Source organism: Mesoplodon bidens (genome assembly GCF_964165515.1).
Source record: "Mesoplodon bidens genome assembly, contig: HAP1_SCAFFOLD_72, whole genome shotgun sequence".
Lineage (NCBI taxonomy): Eukaryota > Metazoa > Chordata > Mammalia > Artiodactyla > Ziphiidae > Mesoplodon > Mesoplodon bidens.
In genome coordinates this window covers 2,237,122-2,264,556 of record NW_027671438.1, presented here as the reverse complement: position 1 = coordinate 2,264,556, position 27,435 = coordinate 2,237,122, and the positions used below count along the sequence as shown (strand labels likewise).

The 27,435-nt window shown below is 35.2% G+C and overlaps 1 long non-coding RNA gene across 1 annotated transcript; it reads left to right on the top strand.

Annotated features, from left to right (window-relative positions):
• The first annotated feature begins 4,613 nt into the window (after positions 1-4,613).
• On the top strand, positions 4,614-27,076 carry LOC308611367. The gene is made up of 4 exons (XR_014014884.1): positions 4,614-4,851; positions 21,255-21,476; positions 22,999-23,087; positions 26,689-27,076. It is a non-coding gene; the product is annotated as an uncharacterized lncRNA (long non-coding RNA).
• The last annotated feature ends 359 nt before the right edge of the window (positions 27,077-27,435 follow it).

Below are 27,435 nucleotides of genomic sequence, written 5' to 3'. Positions count from 1 at the left end.
TTCCCATACATCCTGGAGAGGGTATTACAGGAACCCCCAATCAATAACCACCAACAGAACAACAGACAAAAAAGCTTCCGAAAAAAACACAAAACCCTGTTCCCCCTAGCCAAAGTATGAGGAAAGGGGTTGCTAAAGACAGAAGACCATTTGGGCAATAATATACACACTACTCGAGCCAAGTGCCAGTGGAATATTGCACCCATCCCCTACGTCCTGTGGTTTCAGTTGGGCCAAGGTAGGATTTGATCTTCCACACCACCCCACTCCTGCCCTCCAGAAGAGCCAGCGCTCTGATTCCCCACCAGGGTTGTTTCAGTGTGGTCCAGTGGTGAGCTGAGCCTCCACCCCTTTCCATTAGCAAACAGACTTTAAAAGGTGGTGCCTGACAGGCTAGTTAACACTGGGCTGCCCTCACACAGTCGTGGGGTCCAATGGTGGGACTTAGCCTCCGTCTCTCCCTGACATCAATAAGAATAGGATGTTACAGGTTGGAGGGAGTAGGCACCCCACTAACCCCCAACACATGGTGTCAGTGAGACCCAGTGGGGTGCTGAATCCCCATAACTATCCTGAGGCAGTAAGACAGAATGAGATGGCACAAGCAGGGCTAGTTGGCAGTTCTCTTCCTCTTACCTTGGTGTCAGTGGGGCCAGCACGTAGCTGACCCTCTACCCACACCGGGCATCAAAAGGAAGGAATGAAGTGGGAGGAAGGACAGCAAACACTTCACTTCTCCCCTCCCCTGGTGTCAAGAAATCTACTGGGGAGATGAACTTCCACTCCTACTAAAAGGCAACACAATGATATTAATGTTCCCACTTTTGGGGGAAGGTGTCAGAAAGGCCATAGGATAGCTGAACTTCTACTTGATCTGTCTGCAGTGAGGCAATGTAAGTGCCCACTTTTGCTGGGGTATTGTCAGTAGGGCCCAATGGAAATCTGTATGTAACCCCCCAGTCCTCATACTACACCTCAAATAGGATGATTTCCGTCTAAAATGTAATAATAAAATTAAATGGGATGCAGAGTCATATAATAGCTCACAATGTTTAGAATTCAATGGAAAAATACTCATGACACTAAGAACCAGGAAATCACAGAATAAATGAGAAAAGACAATAAACATACACCAACACTGAGATAAAACATCTATTGAAATGATCAGACAAGGATTTTAAATAAGCTGTCACATAAATGCTTCAATTAGCAATTATGTGTTCCTTGACAGAAATGGGAAAAATAGAAAATGTAAACAAAGAACTAGAAGCTATAACAATAAAAACAAATGAGAACAGTAGAACTGAAAAATACAACAATCAAAAAGCTTTGCTCAAGAGTAGAGTGGAGATTACAAAGCATAGAATCATGAACTTAGAAGAGATCAATACAATCCACCACATGTACAGAGAAAAATAGACTGAGGGATAGAGACGGGAGAAAGAACAGGATCTCAAGAACGTGTAAACAGTAACAAAAGCACGAACATTCATATCATCAAAGTTCCAGAATGAAAACAGAGAGCAAGTAGGACTGACAAAGTATTCAAAGAAATCATGACTAAAAAGTTCCCAATTTTTTAGAAGACATAAACACAAATTCAAGAATCTGAGCAAACCCAAAGAGGAAAAACGCAAAGATATCCTTGCCAAGACGTGTCATAATTAAACTTCTGAAAAGTAGAGACAAAAAAAATCTCGAAAGTGGACAGGAAGAAACGATGCATTACTTATTGAGAAACACCAATTCCAATGACAGCATATTTCTTGTCTAAAACTCTGGAGTCAGAAGCATGGACATAACATTTTTCACGTGCTAAAAGAAAAGAACGCTCAGCCACAAATTCACACTTTCTATATCCACTTTCTTGTTTGACTTACATTAATGGACTACTAACTCATCTTTCTATATCCGGGACTGCCATCACCCTTCTCCAAAAATCTAGTCACAGTATTTCCAGAGTGATCTTTCTGAAAATGAAACAACTTTTTCTTATAAAAATACCTGATTGTGTTATGTAACTTTTCTCTCTTCTAAGTTACCAGTTAAAATCCTTCAATGGATTCCCATCTTTCTTGGAGTAAAATCTCACATCCAAACTCTCTTTGTCCTTTTGGGCTGCTGTAAGATTATGGTGCAGGTTGGGTGGCTCATAAACAACAGGCATTTTTTTCTCACAGTTCTGGAGGCTGCAAGTGCAAGAATAGGGTGGCAGTATGGTCAGATGAGGGCCCTCTTCTGAGTCACAGACTTCTCATTGTAACCTCACATGGCAGAAGAGCTTCGGGAGCTCTGGGGCGTCTCTTGTATAAGAGCACTAATACCATAATCATTTCCCAAAGGCCCCACCTACTAATACTATAACCTCCGGAAATTAAGATTTCAACGTATAAATTTGGAGGCGAACACAAAGACTACACCACAGCACTTACTATACATACATGGACCATTCATGGTCTGGCTTCTACCACCCTCTCCATTGTCTTCTTTTCTTACACTCCAGTGAGCATTTCTTTCTTTCTTTTTTTTTTTTTTTGCGGTACGCGGGCCTCTCCCTGTTGTGGCCTCTCTCGTTGCGGAGCACAGGCTCCGAACGTGCAGGCTCAGCGGCCATGGCTCACGGGCCCAGCTGCTCCGTGGCATGTGGGATCTTCCCAGACCGGGGCACAAACCCGCGTCCCCAGCATCGGCAGGCGGACTCTCAACCACTGCGCCACCAGGGAAGCCCCAGTGACATTTCTTATACTGATTATGAATGGAACTCCTTTCTGGACTGATCCTTAACCATTCATTTTCTGGCAAACATGAATTTACCTTCTCTTTTCCTCAAAAATTCACCCTTCTTTCATGTTACATATCCATTTCCATTGCCTTCTACAGGAAGCCCTACTGATATCCCCCATATACTACTGTCCACAGCATGAATTAAGGTCTTACCGTGTCTTCCTATAGCACTCTGTAATAATTTTTACGGTAACTATGGATTTTCTTATTTGAGTGTCACAATACATTGACTTCTAGGTGGCACGATAATGATTTTAGTAACAGTAACACTGGTGCCTAGTTTAACCCATGGCCTACTTTAGGTGTTCAATAAATGTTTGTTGAATGAGTGAATGAATGAATGAATGAATGGTCAGTTTGAAATCTTAATCATGTTACTTTTCAAAAATCTGTTAAAAAGATACCCACAGTTTTCCAGAAGATTAGGGACTTAGGATCTTCAACTTGATTTAATAGAGGAAATTTTTACTCATACATCATGCTTAAATACCTCAAAGTAAAACCATTAACCCAGGAATTTAAGGTTACCATTTGGACTTGCAAGCCAATAATTAATATCTCCTGCCCCCGCTCTATTAGATGGTTTCAATGCTCCACTCATATCTCCCCAGCACTCATCATTCCAGTATATGCTGATAGACTCATGCTACCACCTGCAATTATCCACCTTAGCGCAGGCCAGAAATGTACAGGAGTTAATGTATCTGGGTGTAGCTTTCAACCAAGGACAGAGGGGACTGGAAGATAAGTACTTCAAGTTTCTCACCAATTCTTGGGATAACTCTGAGACATGTTCTATAGAGTTTCACAGAACTCCCCTGAAGTACTGGCAGCAGTTTCCTGCAGGAGTAATTGATTCAGTAATGCACCTCTGTTGGCTTCCTTCCATGCCTCCATTCTCAATTCCCACTCCACTTCTGAGTTTTCTGGAAGCACCTCCCAGATGAACAGTTTGCATTCAAATTATTGCCTCAGGTTCTGCTTCTAGGGGAATTCAATTTATAGCCTCCTAACAATCCAGTGCTCCTTACAGAGCCATCACTGGTACAAGTACCAAGGCATGGCACATTATGTATCACCCCTCCTAAATCCTAATATTTTGAAACAGATAGGAAAGAGCACGACCTTGAAGAGAACAATCGTTTCTATGAGAATAGCCAATGGATAAAGGGAAGGAGAGACAGTGCCATTTGTTTTCCATTAATGAGAGTGTGAAATTTATGGGCAGATGGTCTAACAGGTGTGACTATAATTTGAGGGGCCTGCTCCCTTGGTTACAGAAGACTGCTATTGTTATTATTATGGAAGCACAACCTCATGACTTTATTGCTTCACTTGATGTAGCCTTTTCCTTTACCCTTAAATCTTTCTATATCACTGAATTGCAGCCAATAGATTTATTTTCTCCCTATGGCTCCATCACACAAAAAAGACACACATGTGCACACACACACACACACACACAGAGTTTTGTGTATGCCAGTGCTAGAAAAGACAAGCTCATGGTGCATGTATGCGATGGATATTGTACATTACAGGTCCCTGTGAGATAGTCTTCTGCAGGTTCGTATGTTTATTTTATGAATAATTAACTTTAGTAAAGTTAATTTCCTGAAGATCTTGATGAAGGCTGAAGAAAGGAAGTAAATTTTAAAGAAAAAGACTTAGAAACTTGCCCTTTTTGCCCTCTCTTTGTGTCTTAATGAACAAAGGATAACTGGGCCTTTTTTGAAGTCTTTGCTTGAGTTGAGGACACAAAATGCAACCTGTACTCTTATCATAATATGTTCAGTTTATGAGTACACAAACTTATAAACTGTGAATTTCCCTAAAGTTATTATACCATGTAGAAGATGTTTGCTGGGACGTTTACTTAAAACCAAACAATTGAGGTCTATATGTCCAAATAATTTCCTTCTCTCTTGCTGTCTCCATTTCAGTTTCCTGAGTTTCTGGGAAGGCCTGGTTTCCCCAAAGGAACGATTTCTGGTAGAATTCTGGAAGTCTGACCCAAGAAAAATAATCCAGTATAGCCAATGAATTGAGGACAAGAAGGTTTCCAATCAGGTAGGAACATTTAATCTCATACATTACAATCACCTTAAATAAGGTGTGCTGATAGCTGGATATGATATAACTGCTTGGAAAAAGATGCATATCTAACCTACCCCACAAGGAAGTTGTTCTCAATTCCCTTAGAGGTTGTGATGTTTATCAGAGAGTGCCTTGGGGGAAAATGAATACAATAACAGTATGATGCTTTTTTTTTTTCATTTTTAGCTCATTGTTGCCAAGTACACTTGGTGATCTTGGTGCCTGTGGTTTAATCCCAGCAGGTTAGACATGTGGAACAGCACATTAACCCTTTTTAGTATTTTCTCCCATGACAAATCATTTTTATAGGTTGTCTCCATGGTCTTCTAGTTGCTTATCAAAATTAAGCATCATGTCTTCTAAGTGAGTAATAGCCCCAGTCAGTGTGAGGAAATCAGCTTGGTTTTTATTGGGGCACAAATTCTTGGTCTTGGCACAAAGTGGGTTCACATAGGGAGTTAGAAGGAGAAGAATGGGGCATGCGAAAGGGGAGTTCTGTGTTCTCATTTACCTATGCATGTTGAAACTCCACTAACAGTTTTATTTTCATTAGCAATTTGTGATAAAAACTTAGGGTAAAGGGAATAATGAAGCTGTGCCATTATATGGCAGGACCAAAGATAGTAGTGACATCAAAATCAGGGCCTATCCATCTCATTTGCAGTTATATACTCAGTGTTTAGCCTAGCATTTGACCCCTCATCAGTATTCAATAAGAAGATGCGTGTTGAATGATTTAGGGATGAATTAATGAATGAAAAAAGTTAATATGGTCGAAAATGTGTTTTATCCTTGTATTTTCGTGTGTTGACTTCTGTATTTCAAGACCCAGCACTGTAACTGACACATAGAACATAAGCAATAAAATTTGCTGAAAGAATGAATGAGTCCCCACAATTCTAAGAATAATTTTAAGACCAACACAGACCCCATATCTACCATGGTCTATGACAGAAGTATCCAGAGATGAAAGCCTGATCTCAGCTAGTGGTAGAGCTGACAGAATTTATCTAGTTTTAATAATTTACAGCTCATCCCATTACATCTAGGCATAGTACCTACGTGAGCCATACAATTAAATGTGGACTGAAAAAAAATGCACAACCTAAAAGTTGAGAATTATGTTTTATTTGGAGGACATAGTGAGTACTTAAATCAGGAGACAACCTCTCAGATAGCTCTGAGGGACTGTTCCGAAGAGGTAAGGGAGGGCACAGGATATTTAGGGGTTCTTGCAAAAAAAAAAAAAACCCAGGTAGTTGGAACATCAAAAGATTACTGTTAATTAAAGAAACTAGACATCTTAATTAAATAAATTTAGCACTTTTCTATATATGGTGAGATGCAAGAATCTGGTCTCATGGAAATCATTCCCTTGATATGCACTTTAATTATCTAGGGCCAGTATCCTGTTTTCTCCATCCTGAATCCCCTCAGGGTGCAGCACTGGGGGTGGCTTCAGTGGCTGATGGCTTGATGGCTATAACATCCTTTGTACTGATACCGCAGGCTACATTCTTTGTCCACGTAAATGACTTGAATATGGATAGTAAATCTGTGGATTTGCAAAACGTAATTCTTGGAGCATTTTTAGAAGGACAAAGTTAAGGGCAATTTCAGAATCACTAGCAGCTAAAATTGCTATTTATACTTTTCCACCGGTAGGTAGTAATCTGTTGTTGCTATCTTCAGTATTCCCAAGGGATAACAAAAGCCATTTAATTCTAGAAAGAAATGTAAACTTTAGCACAATGCAACTTCCATAAAACCAAACACACAAACACACACCCAACTCTCGCAGATATGAAGTAATAATCTAAAATAGAATCCTGGAACTAATTGCAAAAAAAGAGCAAATGTACTCATATTCGATTTTATTCTTTTATTAATGTTTGAGATATATATATATATGTATTTATTAATAAAATTCAGAGTTGCTATATGGAGAAATAGCTTTGTACCAATATTGTCTTTGTATGTGTTTATCAGTAATGTATGAGATTGCCTCCTATGCTCCTTTTCCTTTATTCTCTTGCAGGCAGTAGATGTAGTTATCAGTTGTTTTTAAAATTTCTAGGCAGCCAAAGGACTAGTATCACTTAAATAAAGAAGGCAAATTGTCCTAAAGTAGGAACAATTTTCCTTCATTATGGAACATAAAGTCCTCCTATGAAGGGGGAAGAATTTCATAGCTAAAAGCTTTCAACTACAGAAGATGTATGAGTAACTATGTATGTTGTTTCAAAGTGGACTCTCTATAATTAATGTCTAGGGGTTATCTTTGGTATATAATGGATTTTGATTTTTTAAATATTATTAGATAATCTACAAAAGAATATATTTAATTGTATGTAAGTTATGAGAAATAATAAAAACTCCTGCAAACACACCACCAAAACTAAGAACTAGAATCAAAACTGCTGAGTCTTCTCTCTGTTCTCTACCCTGATCCCACCTTCCTGCTTTCACCAAAGAAATCACTCTGATCTTGGCTTCATGTTGAACATCCACATAATTTTTATCTGATTTTGCTTATTATTGAGATTTATAAAATTGATATCATACTTTAGTCTTCTGTGCTTGCTTTTTTTACTCAACATTATGTTTCTAAGGTTCATCCACTTTACTTTAACTAGTGTTCATTCATTTGTACTACTGTATAATATTTTATTGTATAAATACAAGAAAATGTGTTTATTATTCTATTAATGATATTTGGGTTGTTTGGGGCCTATTACGGACAGTACTTCCATGAACATTTATTTTAATGTTTCCTGGTACACATGTGCAAGATTTAACATAAGTAAAAGAGTAGACATACTAAGAGTAGAATTGCTGAGTTGTAGGGAATTCAAATATTCAACTTTAAAAATGCATGTCAAAATGTCTTCCAAAGTTATGGAATCAATTTTCAGCCCTTTTGCTCTATAGCTTCACCAGTTAGAATGGCCATTCTAGTCTTTTGTTCCTTGTATTAGTCTGCTCAGGTTGTCCTAGCAAAATACCTCAGATTCAGTGGCTTAAAAAACAAGAGATTTATCTTCTCACAGTTCTGGAGGCTGGAAGTCCAGGCTCAAGATGTTGGCAGTTTTGGGTCCTCCTGAGGCCTCTGTCCTTGACTTGCAGATGACCACTGCTTCCTTGCTATGTCCTCACATGGCCTTTTCTCTGTGTGTATACATCCCTCTTATCTCTTTCTCTTCTTACAAGGACACCAGTCATATCAGTTAGGGCCCCACCATTATGACCTCATTCAACCATAATTATGTTTTTAAAGTCCCTGTCTCCAAACAGCCACATTGGGAGATGGGGCATCAACATACGAATTTTAGGGAACACAATTCAGCCCATAACAATTTTAATTTGTATTTCTCTAATTACTGTAGGCTGAGAATCCTTTCATTTGTTTAACAGTTGCCTATGTTTCCTATTCTGTGAAGTCCAGAGAATATCTTTTGTCCATTTTTCTACTGTTTATCTTTTTCTTACTTATTTGTATTGTTTTTTAAATACAAGCAAATAATCTTTGGTCAGCTATATATGACACAAATAAGTTATTTCATACCTTCTAACATTTTTAATGTTGTCTTGTGATAAATAGCGGCTCTCAATTTTAATGAAATCAAATTTATCTTTTAGCTTAGTGTCTTTTTGTTCTACTTAAAATGTCCTTCCCTAGTTTAATGCTACCCAGATATAGTATATTTTCTTCTGAAAGTTCTAGTGTATCTTTGTTTTATATTCAAGCCATTAATGCACTTACAATCGACTTGCCTGTATTATCCAATTTCTGTTTTCTTATGAATAATTAAGTTTTCCAGGACCATTTTGGAATGAATGGATTTTTTAGGTGTGTCTGAGCTGTTCTTGACCATTCACATAAATTTCAGAATTGGCAATCCTGTAAAACCTCTATTAAGTATTTTTATTGTAATTGTATTGACTATATAAATTAAGTTGGGGAAAACTTACACCATTATGATGAGTCTTTTCAATCCATAAACAAGATGTACCTCTCCATTTATGTAAGACTTCTTTAACATCTTTCAATAAGGTTTCATTTTCTCCATAAATGTCTTGCACATTTTTATTTAGATTTATTCCTAGGTAGTTTTTTTTTTCCATTTTAAATAATTTTTAAGCTCTCTCTTTGTTCCTGGATTATAGAAATCCAATAGATTTTTGCATCTTGAGCTTATATCTAGCCATCTTGCTAATATTGTTTTTTAATAAGAGAGAGGATTTTCTTAGCAAAGAGGAATAAATGTAAAATTAAGTAAAAAGGTTATGGGTCAGCTCTGGTCAATAGAACTTTCCATGATAATGGAAATGTTCTTAGTGCTGTCAAAAACTACAGCCATTAGTCACATGTGTTTTAAAATTTTTAAATGTAAGTTCAATAAAATTAAAATTTCAGTTCCTAAGTCAAACTTCCCCACATTTCAAGTATTTAATAGCCACTTGTGACTAATGGACACTATACTGGACATTGTATCTCTAGACTATTAGACTGTGAAGCCATGGCGTCCCGGGATTTTATCTTTGTCAATGGCATAGTGAGATCTTTTATGTGACAGTTATTCTGTTATTAAAAAGAGAAGTTACTTAACCAAGTCATCCCTAACTTTTTGAAATAATCCAACATAGCTTTCACCATCCATGAATTTCTTGAATCATATTTATGTTTCTAAACTATTTCTTGTATCAGGTGTTCACTTTGTACCAAGTTCATTGTCCTAAAATGGCACATACCAAAGTATCAAGAGGTTCCCTTATTCCTGATAAGCTGTGATTGGATGAAGAAGACCTTGTTACCCTGCCTGTCTGATTTTTATTATAATCAGATGTTAATCTGTACCAGTCTCCATATTCAAAATTCACCTTCAAAATTATATGTTATTTACATGATGGTTGTCTTTATTTCATTTAGCTAGTATCATGACCTTATAAATGCAGTTTTGGTCATTTTCTACTAAAACCTCATATTTATCTGTGTGGAAAAACATCTCCTACTTGTTTGCCCTCTTATAAACTCTTCCTGTAATTTAATCCTCATGAGCTTTATTTCCCCTAATTGTAATTACTTAATATTTTGTAAAACATTTAAGAGATCACTGGTATGCTCTTTTTTTCAATCATCTATACATTTAAACAGTGTGTTGCAATAAGAAATAGTACTGGTAATCAGAAGACCAGAGTCCAAGTTTTACCCGTAAAAATGAACTATATGTGCATTTAAATAAGTTTTATATAAGGTTATATAAGGTTTATTCTGATTCTAAAATTGTTATGATAATTTAGAAAATTATGTGTGAAATATGGCATTATTCAAAACCAATAGAGGTTTGAAATCTATTAAAAATCTACAAAGAATTCAACTATTTCACCTTTTTCCCTGATTTGATATTAAACTGTAATCCTTCATCTTTCACTTACAGCATGCTGTAGCTGCTGTTGACACAAAGACAAAATATAATGTCTAAATATTGTGTACTTGTTTTTTAAATGAATACTTTTGTTTAAAATTGTCTTTTACATAGATTCTTGATTCCCTTTTCACAACTTTTCCATTCCCCATGCTACTGCAATCAATCACTCATGATAGAAAATTATTCTCTTTTCTGTTTGCTAAAGCTCTTTTTAAAATACCAAGTTTCAAATGATCATCAATTCAAGAAACTTTGGGAAATGAACCTCATCATTTTCAGAATGAATCTTTTGTTTCACTGGCTACCAGGACACCATCCTCTCCTAGATTTCTCCCCTCCTCACTCACCATTCCTTGGCAGTCTCCCTTGGTGATGCCTCCCATCCCTCAATGTCTTTTAGAATGCCCTAAGGCTCATTCCTGGCCCCCTTCACTCTCCATCTACCTTAACTACTCATGAGTTTTAATCTAGTCCCATTACTTGAATGGGAAGATGACTTATGATTCCCCAATTCGTACTTCTAGCCCTAAGCACTCACCTAACCTCCAGACTCCTAATTCCAATTTCCCACTAAATATCTCCAATCTATGCATAATAGACATTTCAAACTTAGCAAATAAAACTCAATATTTTGCTTTGATCCATCCATTGCACTCTCATTTTTCCTGGCTCCATAACTCATCCAGTTGCTCAGGCCAAAAATGTTAGATTCATCCTTGAACTCTCACTTTCCCACAATTCCTGTGTCCAGTCCATCAGAAATTCTTGCCAGTCTAACTTGAAAATACATCCTGAATCCACCTACCTCTCACCTTACTCTTGCCGTCTTTACTTACTCCAAGCCATCATTGCTTGCCTCATCTAATGCAATAGGCAGCCTCTTCCACAACCTCCTTGCTTCCTCCCCTCTTGCCCCAATCCTTATAGTCTATAACCAATACAATAGCCAGAATAATCACAAAAAAACATGAATCATATCACATTATTTCCCAAAACCTGTTCCCATCACTTTAGAATAAAAATTAAACTTTTTACCTGTCCCACATGCTTTATTCAGTATTTCTTCTGCCCTACTCTCCAAGCTCGTTTACTACTACTCTTCTCTCACACACACATCCAGATTTTCTTTCTGCAGTGGCTTTCCCAACATCAGGGCCTTTGCACTTGCTATTCCCTAAAACCTGGAAGATTTAAAAAATCTGTAAGGTTCCTCCAAGCAAGATCTTAGAAGGTATTTACATTTCATTTTGTAGAGACATTTGGTAGAAGACATTTTTGCAAAAGATAGATACATTTTACTTTGGCGGCTATTCACACATCTGGCAATTTCCAAGTTGGTTAAATAACAAATGTGAATTGATGAAGCTAAAATAAAAGAACTGTAGTTGGTGAGACCTATGTGTTTTAAACCGTGAACTTTGAGGAATTGTAGACATGCAAACTCCACCATGGTTTCAGTGTTAATGTGTGAGAATTAGCTAAGGTATTTTCCAAATACTCATTACTCTCTAAAGAGCTTCTGAGCAGGAAATCAGAACAGGGCCTGTGGACCTGAATTTTATCTAGTACCACAGTTGATTCTGTTGCAGGTGGTTTTCAGTCAGCCCTTTGAGAGACACCAAGCTGGGGTATTTGCCCAGATATGATTACCAATGGTCATGCAAGTCACCAATGAGATACAATCGAGAATCAACAAATGACTGAAAAGAGTGACAAAAGAAGAAGAGGATCCAGTAAGGATCAGTAGAGACGCTATCCCAAGCACTCTTGGCTAGGAGTTTTACACATCCATTCATATAAATGGATGATAGTTAACAGCCAAATGGCACTGCACATTTTTTTAAGTTGCTGAGTATTAAAGTGTATGGCTAAGCATCATAAGTTTTGTTAAATTATATTTTGGTTGCTATAAAATTAGGTGTACATTGTGTGTCATAGATGTAGGGATACAGATGTGTAAATATATGTCATTGTTTCAGTTCTTCAGCTGCTACTTCATAATGTCTTTGCAACTTCTAAATGAAGGGCCTCTTCAAATATTGTTTAGAAAGGAAAGATACCTGTTCATCCCTGTCCACCTCCCTTTCTTCATCCCCTTCCTTGTCCCTTCCCTTTTTTTTTTATATCTTTATTGGAGTATAACTGCTTTATAGTGTTGTGATCCCTTCCCTTCTTGAACAAATTAGTCCATTAAGTGAGGTAAAATAACCCTTTGTCAGCATGGGGGAGGTGGGCATTCAAGGAACCAAATGACTTGGCATTGGGTCTCAGAGTCTGAGAAAGGGGAGAGGATGTCTGCATAAGGGAGCCTGGAGTTGACTGCTGAAGTCTGATTCGTGTGAAAGGGCATCCACATGAGGAAGTGGCCTTGGCAACCACTGTGTACAGATTGTCCTAACCCGTGCCAGGTGGAGAAAATGTGTGGATGGGAAAGTGGCAGCTACAAGAATTTACTTAAATACAGGAAGATTGATCAAATAATTAAGGATATTAAGAATATGGTAATCAGTGTTATTTTAATATCTGTGGAGGGAGTTAAAATATGAAAAGGGCAAAAACTAGAATGAAAGGGTGTTGAAAGGGAATGGAGGATGTTAATGTGAACACATGATTTTCAATATAGAGACATTATAGAAAAAACATAGACTATATGTATGCATATGTTTATGAATGTGTTTGTGAATATGTGTAAATGGTTATGAATATGTGTTTTCATATGTGTGTATGTATATATGTACATAAATCCCCTAGCTCTGCCTATTGAGAGTACCTGGGACCACTGCTTTCCAAGAGCAATGAATACACCTAGTGTCCAGATCTTGGTTTCTAAATACAGCTCTCCAACTGAAGGAACTAAAGCTCTTTGGAGAAATGGCTGATTCTAGAACCACTACAGGGAAAATATAAGATGACCCTAGAACATATTATTGTATCAAGAAGTAAGGGATCAGCCATAAAAAGAAGCGAAATTGAGTTATTTGTAGTGAGGTGGATGGACCTAGAGTCTGTCATACAGAGTGAAGTAAGTCAGAAAGAGAAAGACAAATACCGTATGCTAACACATATATATGGAATCTAAAAAAAAAAAAATGTCATGAAGAACCTAGGGGTAAGACGGGAATAAAGACACAGACCTACTAGAGAATGGACTTAAGGATATGGGGAGGGGGAAGGATAAGCTGTGACAAAGTGAGAGAGTGGCATGGACATATATACACTAGCAAACGTAAAATCGATAGCTAGTGGGAAGCAGCCGCATAGCACAGGGAGATCAGTTCGGTGCTTTGTGACCTAGAGGGGTGGGATTGGGACGTTGGGAAGGAGAGGGATGCAAGAGGGAAGAGATATGAGGATACATGTATAACTGATTCACTTTGTTATAAAGCAGAAACTAACACACCATTGTAAAACAAGTATACTCCAATAAAGATGTTAAAAAAAAAAAAGAAGGGAGATATCACAGAATAATTGGGAAACATCAAAGGATATAGAAGCCAAACTGAAGGGGTTTCCATTGGACAAATCTTGAACAATCTCAGCCTCAAAATAAATAATGGCAGAAACGTATTATAGTCAATTGAATAAAATAGGAGTCTATGAGTTCATACTGATTTAAATAATTAAATTGAGTAAATTATGTTTGATGAGGAACAGGATATTTACATAATTACAAAGTGCCTTACCACAAAAATTATTAATAATGAAGGAGAAAAAAATAACTTTACAATGGAGAAGACTGGGTGATACACCTTAATCAAATGAGTCACATGATATTCCAGTAAGGTTACAGGTTAAAAGTTTGCCAAAATTGTTTGATAGGAAGCAGTGAGAAGAACAGAGCTTCACCACTGTGTTATTCCTGCCAACTACACATATCCTGAATAATCATGAGACAAATACAAACAGCTAAATCCTACAAAATAACTGATCCATATTCTTTAAAACTTTCTAGTTCATGAGATTCAAGGGAAGCCTGAGAAAATTTTCCAGATTAAAAAACTAAAGAGACAGGACAACTAGATGCAACATGTGACACTGGGCTGATCCTTTTATTATGAAGGACATGATGGGGATAATTGACAAAACTTGAAAGGGGTCTGAGGATTAGTAGCTCTGTGGTCATGTGTCAGTGTTAATTTCCTTATTTTCATGATTATATTTGGATGTGTGTTTGTAGGAAATACTAGAGGATTTGGGGGAGACATTGCATTGTGTTAGCAACTACTCTCAAATGGTTTGGGAAATAAATTATTTTTATTGTCATTTCAATCTTTCTTTAATTTTTGAGATTGTTAAAAGAAGGCAAAAAAAAAGAGGAGTAACCCTCCTTTTCCTGGCGACTGCCATAGTTAAAAGCTCAGTTTACAATGGTGGTCAGTTTTTCAGTCTTTTTGTGCTAATTTCTGTTACTAACAACATAGCATCTTATTTTCTATTTGAGGTTTTTGGATTTTTCCGAATTATGCTTTTGCTTTTTATTCTATCAAATGTCTATGAATTTGATAAAGTCCTCGGTATTAAAACAAAATCAGTAAGATTCATAAAAATAAAAATAAGTTCTTGGAGAAATTTATAAATTTCTACCTGCATTCAAATTGGAGTAAGTTGGCAAGAAATTTATAAGGGGAAAATACTATAAGGAGCACTCCCATTCAGAAACTCAAAATGGTTGCACGTGTTTATCTTGTAAGAGGTCTGTGATGAAACAGCAGGATGAAGGCTATATGTCCAAACTTAAATGCAATCTTTTAAATCGCCTTTCGTGTCAGGCCATGTAAGAACTGGGCAATTCAAGAAGTAAATTAGAACAATTCTTATTTTCAATAATTTCTTAGGTCAACACTTAGAATAATGAAACACTTATCTTTAACTCCAAGAAATCTGGACAGTTATTAAAGCAAATGTGTTGTCCTACTGGCCTACACCTGGTTACAAACAGCAGTACGACTTCAGAAAACCCTGGACACTGAGTGGGCTTTCTAACTATAGCTTTTTCTTTCTATAAAGGTGTTTTACAAGAATGCTATCTTTTGTGAAAATGTGGCCTTTAGAAAGGGTACACTAAGGTCTGTGACTTTTAGACCTAGAAAAGATTTGAAATATTTTCTTAGCCTGGGAATCCACATTTTAGAGGCATAGAAAGAGAAACCCAATGAAATTAAATATTTTGCCCACCATCAAATGGCAAACAAGTAATAACGACAGCACTCAAGCCTCTGTCTTCTAAATCCATTGAATGCAGCATAAATAGATTTCAATAACTGCTGATTTTCATTGTCCTCAACACTACATTTCTTCTGTGCCTTATCCCTCTTCTTTTAAGAGGGATGACATTATCAGCAAACTTTATCTATAACTATTTTTTTTTTAATTTTGCTGTTTTGTAAACTTTTTGTTTCTATGTTGAAAATGTGTAAGGACATTTACCTTCTTTCTTGAAACACCTTTGCCTGCATTTATCACATTTTATTGTTGAACTATCGTGTAGCAATAAGTACAAAAGCGCCTCTAGTAGAGGAGATAATATCAGAGGCAACAAGGTGTGTGTATGGGGGGGCGGGGTTAGAGTTGACATACCTTAAGGGAGATGAGGAGAGAGGGAAGAGAATAGAAAGTTTATTTATTTGAAAAAATATGGCAAGTTAGAGAATTTTGGCTAAACTTAATACAATATAGCTTTCCTTAACTTAAATTCCGGGTTAACTTCCACTCTTTACATTGCCACAGACTAGGGAATAAACAAAGCAAAAAGATTTTTGGTACCACCATTTTGTGTTAATTTCATAAAGATTTCTACAAGACTTTTAAAAAATAAATTGCAAAACGAAAGTCTTGTCTTTAGCTTATTTTCCCTGCATGCTTGCACTTTAATAAGTTGATAAATGGCATTTAAACTCAATAGTTATGATTAATTCTGTCCCACAATTTTTAAAAGCACTGGGGATTGTGTGCATGTGCATGTGCCCACCTTTACAACCAGTAAAGTAAAGTTCTTGATCCAAAAATTATTAGCACTTAGACTATTGAATAAAATCAGATATGATAGAGGGGCCAGCTGTTGGTAGGTTTAAAAGTCACCCTAGGTGATTAATTCATGCAGCAGTGTTGCACGTCTCTCTTTAGATGAAGCACTTAGAAGTATAACCAAGCATGGATCTAATTTCATATCTGAGATGTGTTTTATTTAGAGTTCTTTGGCAAGTGCTTGCTCTATGTGTTTTTATAGTCTTTGGTTGTGCTATAAAAATGTCAAAATTATGAATTAACAGATGTGCAAAAGTGAAATCCTAGAAGATAGGATAAACATGAAGTCCTCTAATTATCACTCAAATAAGTTTGGTTGACACAGAACTGGGAATCAGATAAAGACATTAATAATTCATAATGCTGAAGTTAAAATCTTCTAGTTACAGTACAAAAGAAATCCTAATTTGTACCACACGGTAATGAATTCTGTACTTTTCATTTGTTAAACATTTGCTTATTACCCTGCACCGTGCATATAAAACTGTTCCCAAATTTGGAGGGCAAACAGGAAAAACAGACACTCTCTACCCTCAAGTTGTTTATACTGCAGTCAGTGAAATTTCTCTACTTTGAGATCTTTTAATTCCTCAGCTCATTGTAACATCTTCTTCAGATGAATTGTTTTTTATTTGTTAAAACCAATGTTTAGCACTTGAAATAGTTTCCTCAATGTTCCTGATAGTGAAATAGAGTCATCATGGTAATTTCCAATACTAATTATAGAGTTGATAGGAGAAATGCTCAAGATTGATAGTAAAGTGATTTCAATAATCTACAAAATGTCTTGAGGTTTCCCAGATAACAACTTGTCTCCCAGACAAAAATGCACTTATTATTTATCTTCCAAGCTTATAAAAATTTTTGTACTTTAATCATATAGAGATTTTACAACATCTTTTCATTCATATTTTAAGATATTTTGTTCAGTAGATTATCTCATTTAGAAACTATTGATTTATATATACATACTATGTAAATATTAGTATACATTTCTCAATGACTAGATTAGTGCTTTCTTAATTACTTAAATTTGTTTAATTCATATTGTTGTTCTTCAGCATTTCTTTTACTCACTGGAGCCTATCCTACTGACTTCAAAAAGCCTGAAAAATCTGAAAATCCCATTTAAAGTAACTGTATTGAAAATCTTTAAAATAACATATAATAATGGTAGAGAAGAAGTGTATTGAACATTGTGCTGAGATTATTCCATTAATAAAGAGATTAATCAATAATTCTAATATTCAGACATATAATCAAAATGAAAAACAATCATAATACTGAGCAATGACATTTTCAATAAAGGGAGATATTAAATATTGTATAGGAAACTAGAATCTGCAAAGCAGACAAGTTGGCAATGATTATACATATATTTAAAATATGTTGAAACAGTCATAGACAGTTTTTCTTTTTGGCTGAAAAGAGGCATATTGAAGTGTTTAAGCACTACTTCAACTGGAATAGATATTTAGACACTATACAGAAAACACGATTGCAGAAGAGCAGATATTAGCAGGTGTGTGAATGTGTATGTCTTTTTTTTGTGTGTGTGGTACGCGGGCTTCTCACTGCTGTGGCCTCTCCCGTTGCGGAGCACAGGCTCCGGATGCGCAGGCTCAGCGGCCATGGCGCACGGACCCAGCCGCTCCGCGGCATGTGGGATCTTCCCAAACCGGGGCACGAACCCGTGTCCCTTGCATCGGCAGGCGGACTCTCAACCCCTGCGCCACCAGGGAAGCCCGTGTATGTCTTTAATTAATGTATTTTCATTCATTCAAAACGGGAAGAATGCCAAATTTACTTTAAAGGTGGCATTGTGATATGTTAAAGTTCCATTCTTAGACTTTTGCTGCTGTTGCTGTTCCTTTAGTATTCACCAAAGAGTACCGTCCTGTCATTTATCCAAGTTAGAAATCTAGGAGCAATCCTAGGATTCTCATTATAGGGTCCACTACCTTCATGCTCCCCCCTCAATAAGTAACACATTCTTGGCTCTCCTATATAGGAAAGCTCTCTCCAATGTACGCCTGCTCTGTCACTCTCCGGGTCCAGCATCTCTGCCTCAGCCTCCCATTGAAGTCACTTCTAGTTCATTCTGTGCAGGGCCATTTTTAAACCTTCCTCAGTCCTAGGCAATTGCCCTTTTAGAAGCTTTACCCTAAATGTTATCAAATGCATTAAAATGTGCCCAAGTCACATATCCAATATAATTTATAGATAACTATATGAAAGCTGAGTAACATTGCTGTTGTAGTAATATTAGTTGAAAATATTAATTACACAAGTTTTGATCTCCATTTTGCAGATTTGTTTTCATATTCTGGAGCCCTTTTTTTCAGGTTCCAAACAATTTTCTAAGTCCTTCTCAAACTCCTAGTCCCTAGTGAGTGTGCTTTTACTGTCACAGGGTTGAACAGCCCAGACAGCAAGATGTCTGAAGATGAAGACCATCACAGGGATGAGTAAATCAGATACGTGGAAGTTGGAATGCAAAGTGTTTGTAGAAAAAAATATACAAATCAAGGAAGAAATTGCAGTGTCAATTAATATGATGTATATCAGATGATAGTATTAAAAAGCCAGGTGAAAATAAAATAACTTAATAATGTACCTATTTGTCTGATTGTTTACTAGTGATATACTGCTCAGTGTAAGGTGAGAACCACAGATATTATCTTCTGGAAAAAAACCCTTTAAGCCCTAACAGTTTCAGTTTATAAATTTCCTCTCTAATAAATGAGGAATAAAATAATTTACAATAAATTAATTATTTCCTCTTCTGAAGGTACCAATACCACAAATTCAGTCAGAAGATGGATCAAGTTTTTCATACATTTCTCTCATTTCACATTTTTTAAATAAATGAGACTATATTTTGTCTAATGACTACCAGAACAACTATCTGGAAACTGTGACTTCATTATATGTGAGAGAGTATTTTAGGAGATACAGATGTATTTAGATGGAGATATAAATACATAGCATATATACACAATATTTAATCAGACACAGGAAATGTCGGATAGCTCCAGAGTGGTACACCCTATGTTCTGAGCTGCTCCGAAATGCAGTTCCTTTTTTTTTTTTTAACATCTTTATTGGAGTATACTTGCTTTACAATGGTGTGTTAGTTTCTGCTTTATAACAAAGTGAATCAGTTATACATATACACATGTTCCCATATCACTTCCCTCTTGCGTCTCCCTCCCTCCCACCCTCCCTATCCCACCCCTCTAGGCGGTCACAAAGCACCCAGCTGATCTCCCTGTGCTATGTGGCTGCTTCCCACTAGCTATCTGTTCTAATGGGAGTTCTCTGGGCACAAAGGGCACTATTTTCTGTAATGAGATTAGAAGAAAGGATTTGCTAATAATTGCTTCTATAGCAACTAAAAATCTTGGAATCCCACCTTTCAGCATTTTGAAAATCTTAAAGGGGATGTTGTCAGTAACAAAAAAATTGAAGACTGATTATGTATTTAAATTAATGATTCTTTAAATTCATCTGCCCATTCATCTTTTAAATTGATTCATGCTTCTCAGAAAATAAAATATGCTAATCCGTATATCCTTTTTCCACTGCGTAGGGCAACTATATCTAAAAACAAAAATACTATCATTTTACTTTCCTTTACTATATTCCTCCACAGCTTGTGTTGTACTTTCATATTTTCTTTTCATTCTGCTAGTGAGATATATATCCATATATGTATGTATACATATATGTATATATACACATAATATTTAGATTTTAGATATTTGCATTATGCAGGGCAATCCATAAAATGGATAGATGCTTAATTTTAATACCATTGAATACAATTTTCATAATTTTATACTTTAATTATTTTTGGAAGCACAAACCAGAAAGGGTAAAGCAACCTTGAAATGGAAAAAGATGACCAAGCTGGCATTTTGCATTTCAGACTTTATATTTGGACTACTCAGTGGGACAGATTATAATAACAAACTTTTGCTTTTGCAGGGAGGTCAGTCTTTGCTTCTGCATTGCCTCATCTCTTTTAATCCCATCCAGTTTATTTTTCATCTCAGAAACTATATTTTTCATCTCTAGGAACTCAATTTGGGTTATTTTTATATCCTCTGTATGTCTATTTAAGATGTTGACGCTTTCCTTTAAACTTTTTGAACCTATGAAAATTAGTTATAATAACTGTTTGAATGTCTTTGTTTACTGATTGTACCATTTTTCAGTCTGTTTTCATTAATTAATTTTTCTCCTTGTTATGGGTTATATTTTCCTTCGTCTTTGCATCCCTAGTAATTCTAGATTGCATGTCAGATATTGTGAATTTTACTTTACTGGTTGCAGGGCGTATTTGTATTTTTGTAAATATTTGTAACTTTGCTCAAAGAGGTAGTTAAGAAATAGTTTGATCATTTTGAGGCTTCCTTGTAAGCCTTATTAGGCTGCAAGTGAAACAATTTAGTCTAGGGCTAATTTGGTCCCACTACTAAGCCTATACCCATTGAATACTCTGTGTACTGAATACTCTAGTTGATGCTGCATGTATTAAATTATATCAAAACATATTTGTATAATCTTAAAGCAATAAATGCAACACATAAAAATATAAAAAATTTTAAAAATTAACTTTTATTAAATAAAACAAAAATGTTTTCTTCTAGTAATTGTAGTATTTTAACATATTTAAATACTGTATCCCTATGAAATTCATTTTGTTAATAAATATGAAAAGAGAATCCACCTTTATTTTTCACAGGTGACCAGGGACTTGTTCAAACACCAACATTTAACTGTATTACACAAAACATTATGCCACTGGTTTTTATGGGTTATCATTATAATTAACAGCTTTATACAACCGTTGTCTTGTGCTGTTTGTTGTTCAATGTCTAAAAGTATTGTTTAATATATATATTTTTTTACTTTTAGCAGTTTAAGCCAGGAGAGTAAATCCAGTTCCTATTACTCCATCCTGTCCAGAAGCACAGGTCTTAAGTGAAATTTAATACCAAAGGAACAGTTCCAAATTTTACAACGGATCTATCACTGGTTGTTAGCATATCTTCCCACACCCAAGACACCAAGATACCTTCTACTCACTGTTAAAGCTTTATGATGAGCAAAACTTCCACCACTGTGCTTCCTTAGCATGTGAGTATATTTTTAACTTACTGGTTATATATATTCTCTAATTATCCATTATTTTGTCCTTCTTTTTGATTAGATATTGATATCCACATTTTTTTTTCTAATAGCTCACAGAAATTTCTCTCATTAACAACACCAATAGAAATAACAATAAAAATCGCCTTGGGGGACCAAATTTATATCACATGATCCAGTTTTTATTTTGCTCCCATAAAACTTCTGCAAAATACAACCACTGTCTATCATCAGTATCATTAGAACAAAACCAGGTCATTCTAATCTCAAAAGCACAATATTTTATTTAACTTAATAAATTTCACATTATAAAAATTTTCTCATAGCATCATCCTTAATTCCTCAGTATTCACTAATATTGGGGGATTTTTCTTTCAGTTATTTGAGACTAAGGATGATTTTATTCATCTCTACAACCTGGTATATATATATGTACAATGTTTGTCAAAAGGTGGATATTCAAAAAAATTCTTGACTAAATTATGGTAATTCATGTGATCAGTTCTGCAGTTCTTAAAACTTTAAATTACTTGTTAATTCTAAGAGAAAGTCAGATAATTTTTAGAAGGATTTCCAAACCATGCTAAAGTGTCAGCCTTCATTTCCTTGTGTGAGGGAAACAGGAGAGAAATAGATGGTTTTAAAGTTCTCCAAGCTTCTGTGTCCTTTATACATCCACAATTTTAATCCTTATCATTTTCAAGATTTGCTAAATTATTTGAGGTGATCCATTCTCTTATTAAAGTTACATATTTTATGTCACATACTGAGCATATTAACAAATAACTTACTGATAAATGACAATGCCCATAACATCAGGTTAATCTGATTTCCATGAAATGAGCTATAACTTCAAGAATATTAATTCATCTAATAAGGGTGATGATTTACATAATGTTGCCTAAAATATTTCTCTTGATTATTTAAGAGAGTTTTCCTAGGGGAAAATAGCTGGGAAGTCTATAGAAAAAAAAAAATAACAACCATGATTAATTTAATTCCAGTCTAAAGGACTCCATATATAATGTATTTGAGAAAACCAAGTCACTATTATAGATTCAGATAAATGGTTGTATATCTGAGATATTTTTAATGTAACCCAAATTATAAGAAATAGTTTTTTGGTATAGAAGCAACCACTCTTTTACCTAAAGGAAAATATAAAATCTGAGTTCATTGAAAATTTGCCTCATTGCCCTCTGTTAGTTTGTGCCTGCCCCATCCTTAGGGGCCCAGTTAAGGACTATTCTATCATCCATACATCAGAAGAGAATGTCTGTGTTCTATGTTGATAGTCAGTCTAAACAAATATTTATACAGTTGAGATCAGAGATATAAAATGTCAGTTCCAAATCCACCCATGATGGCACATATACCAGACAGATGACAAAGGTTATAAAGGCCTGTGAAATACTTGAATCATATTTTGCAACCCTTGAAAGAATTCAAGTTGGAGATTAGCAGAAACCAGGCTCAGTTCTGTCCATAATCCCCTTTATCTGTCTTCTAGCCAGCAATATGAAAACCTGAAGCCAAGCTGACAAATAGAGTGTGAAGGGCCTTCTACTGCATTTAAGAAAAAACTGAGACTTGCTATAGGTAGAAATTATCTTTTCTATTACTATTATTGTTGATGTTGTTGTTATTCATAGAAATAATGAAAAAAAAAACCCTAAATAACATTATTCTGCTGGATTCTTTACTATATGCAACACAATAAATTAACTCGCTTCATATTACACTGGGCATATAACATGAAAACATGTGCAGAGAACAGAAATCAGTATCTGTACAGACAAATGCCCCTGTGATAGAGAAATCTATTATTTTAAGTCCAGACAATTAGATCTATTAAGGTGTAAGAGTGTTTCAGTACAGTCCTGCTAAAAGTAAACCTTAAAGGTAAATCGAAAAAAAAAAAGGAAAACTGATGCCAGTTAGATACAAAATATAAGATTATGCTATGTATATGGGACAGGATAGAACTCTGAATGCACTCACATGTAGGGAAAGCAATATTAGTGACAAATCAACTAATGTCCTTATTGAGCATAGACGTTCCAAGAAGGGTGAAGAGTACTGTATATTAGATGTAAGACTCATAATATTCAAGTTAGTTGTAAAAGAAACAAGGTAAATGCTTTCGGTCAATAGGATACGCTGAACTGATATTGAGAATCCTTTCTTGCAATCTGAACACACAGTTTGTTATACTTGTGTTTTCTTTTATATGTTGCTTTTACATGTAGCAACACATAAAAAGAAAATGAACAAGCTTACAAAAAATGGGGGGGGGATCCCCAGTCTCAGGATTTAAGGAGAAAAAACAAATTCAACATTAGAATAGTGAGGAGGAGTTGAAACCAAGAAATTCAAGGGGGCCCTGGAAATAATAAGCCTTGTTTTTGAGGGCTGGCTTTAAATATCTGTTGTCTTATCAGAAAACAGGTAGATGCTGTTGTCTTATCAGAAAACAGGTAGATGCTGGAAAACAATAGAATAATATCTTCAAAGTACTGAGCACATATAGCTGTCCAAATTAAAATTCTACACCTCATTTTAAAAAACTACTCAAGAACAAGAAGTAAAGAAATTTTCATTCATAGACAAAGAGGAATTACCACCCACAAACTGGAACAACAACAACAACAAAATGACTAAAGCAGTAGCAGCAGCTATTGGAATTGTCTGAAGGCATTAAAAAATATTCTGATGCCTGAAGCCAATACTTGGAGATTTTTTTTTTTTTAACCAGTGATCTAGGCGGTGTTTCAATAATGGGAGCTTTAAAAAGTTCTCACATAATACTCATGTGTTTTAGGCAAGATTGGAGACCATTGTACAAAGAATGTTCTTCAGTAAGAAAGAAAATAAGCATAAAAAGAAGTAGGAAGGTGCACTGAACAGTGACCAGCAAAGAAATTTGTAATGTTGGAATGAATCTGAATAACGGTTGAGTGTAAAAAATAATAGCCAATGGGGGTATGTACAAAGTAAAACTAAAACACTAGATAATATACTGAAATACTGGAGATCAGATTTAAAATTTGAGGGGTCCATGAACCGCTTAGGAGGAAGATGAGATAATTAGTTTTAGACTTTTTCAAGTTAGAAATATATGTCAAATTTTTCAGAAAACACTAAAAATGAAGACTTCATATATGATTCATAAAAAGGTAGACCATAAAAAGAGAATGAAAAATGTGTTTAAACGAAGTTAGTACCGGGAGGGATGAAACATGGAAAAATAAAGGAGAAATAGATCAATAATCACAATACATTTGATCACAGAGACAATAAAAATAAATTTAAAAATTCCAGTTTATGCTGCTTACAAAAGACATATATAAACTATTTTAAGATGCAATGCAATACTTCACTCGAAATAATTAATTATATACATGATAAATGATTTTTAAGATTACATATTTGGCATGATGACATGTCTACAAATTTTTAAAACTCAAAGCAATCATGTGTTTTTCATGGATTCATTTGCATATAGTAAAAAGTTCAAGCATGGATTCAAAGTATTTATATTCAATTCATGATACCAGTTATCTAAGAAGAGGAAGAATGGGACTGAAATGAGAATAGAGAGGAGAGAAAAGAAATGTGTGTGTATCTGTGTGTTTGTGTGTGTGTGTGTGAACACACGTACAACAAATGTGTGCTTCTTTCACAGCATGATTCACTGTATTCCATCACAATATTAATAAGATTTCACACAATATGGGCATCTCTGCAGAAATTAAAATTGTCCCATGCTTATTATGTGTATTGGGCAATGAGCTCACCTTACTATTTCCATCCATTCTTCAATTAAAATCTAGAAATGTGAATGGGCTGTTAGAATTTAGTTAGTGAGCCAATTATCTTTACAGAACATGCTAGTTATGCACAGCTTTTCCTTGGCTTAACTATGTTTTAAAATAGCAGGCATTCATTTTACGTCTTTAATTGATGGCTATCACACACAATTAGTTTGAAATTTCTTATCAATATGCGTGAAATATACTTGGTTGAATCATTGGAGTAATCTTTTTTGAACTTACCCAAAAGTATGTGTTTAGCCTTCCTAAACACAGTGGCACATTTCCAAGTACAAAGTAGTTGCATTAGAATTATTCCTAATATGAAGACATTCAATATTTGTGGCAACAAATTTTCTCTTGAAAACTTAGCTTCCAGATGGAAGAAAAATAAGGGTAGAAATGTATTTAAAGGCAAATTTGAAGATGAGAAATCAAAATTCACATTCCATAGTGAAAGAAAAAGGGTTAGTAATTACAGAGAGAAAGGCAAATACAATGCAAAAATTATTGGAACATATTTTGCTCAATTACAAACAAACTTACATGGTAAGTTGTAGCTTCCATTATTGCACCAATTTGTAGAGCATATTTTAATATTTTCATTTTGAAAGGAAAATTTTAAAAAGTCATCTATTGTTTTTTTAGAAAGTATCTAGAGTGGTTGAAGTGAAATAACTTTCAGAAAATGTGTTAAAATGGGGCTACAAAAGACTTAGGAGGACATAAGCTTGGTTCTTATTATGGACAGTTTGCAGATCAGCCATGGGGATACACATTATTTCCAATTTAAAATGAATGATGATTCTATACACATATATATGCATCTTATCATATTGATTATAAACCAAGTAAAATCTCATGAAATCTAAGTATGTTTGAAAAACTTAAACCTATTTTTATGTTTTTCCAAACACTAGAAAATGAAAGCAATTTCTGTTGTTTGTCATTTTCTTTTGGACTCTCTTGGCTTCCTGAAAATGATTATGTCAAGATATTGGAGAAATATTCATAGGAAGCAACAGAGGCCATGAGAATAGAGACCTACACTGCTTCCTCATTAGAAAAAATAAAATAAAAATTCCTGTCTATCCATTTCAAATTACACTCAGGGATGCTTATAATATAGAATTTGAAAGTTGAATACATACTAGTTGTCAAGTAGTCAGCCCCGTTGATTATTCATGCATTCCCTCCTAAGTATGTTGTTCTTAGAATTCAGAGGGGTCCTTTAATCACACCCCCCCATCTTGACCACTCACATCTCCAGATTTTCCTACTTCACGGCATATTGGTGTTTAACTTATTAAACAAATATTTGTTGAACAATTACTATGCATGCTAAGCAAAGGGGATCAAAGATGAATGAATATTCATTTGTCTTTAAGGAGACACAGTCTACTGGAGAGAGACAGAACTGTGAACAGATGACTGCATAAAGAGGCAAAGTCAAGTCTTATTTATTCAGAGGAAGAAGTCCCCGTGATCAAGCAACAAGCAAAATCATTTCAGTGTGCAAGACATGGATTTGTGATTGAAAATGCACAAGCATATTTATTATCCATCATAGATGATCACCTGTTATAATCAGGGAGATTTCTTAATGGCACAGCATCTAGAGGAGGACGTCATGTATGAACCTGTCATATTCAGAAAGTAAGGAAGTGGCACAGTGGGAACAATTCAGGAAAGTAAATAAACATGACAGTAGGTTTTAAATCTACTTTACCTGTTCTGACTATTATTAATCTATTTGGGCAAGTGGTAGTTTTCATTGATGTTAGCATTTTTTCATCCACAACTTGAAATCAGACATTAAATATTAATATTATAAAAATATTACAAATGGAATTCATTCACAAATTTATAAAAATAGATCAGCACCAGAGACCTACTTATTGGAAACAAAGTAGGTAGAACAATGAAACTCATTTATAGTTCCTCCTCAACCAAAGTGGACAGAAGTTTTATATGTAGAGGTCAATCCTGGGCCAGAGGCTATTTAATATTTTCATCAAGTCTAGGATGATAGAAAAGCATGTGGATTTAGTCATTTACAGTTCTCTTTAGTTGATAAGACTGATTAATACTTTGTCAAGATCAAAATTCAACATGACCGTAATATGACCTTGACA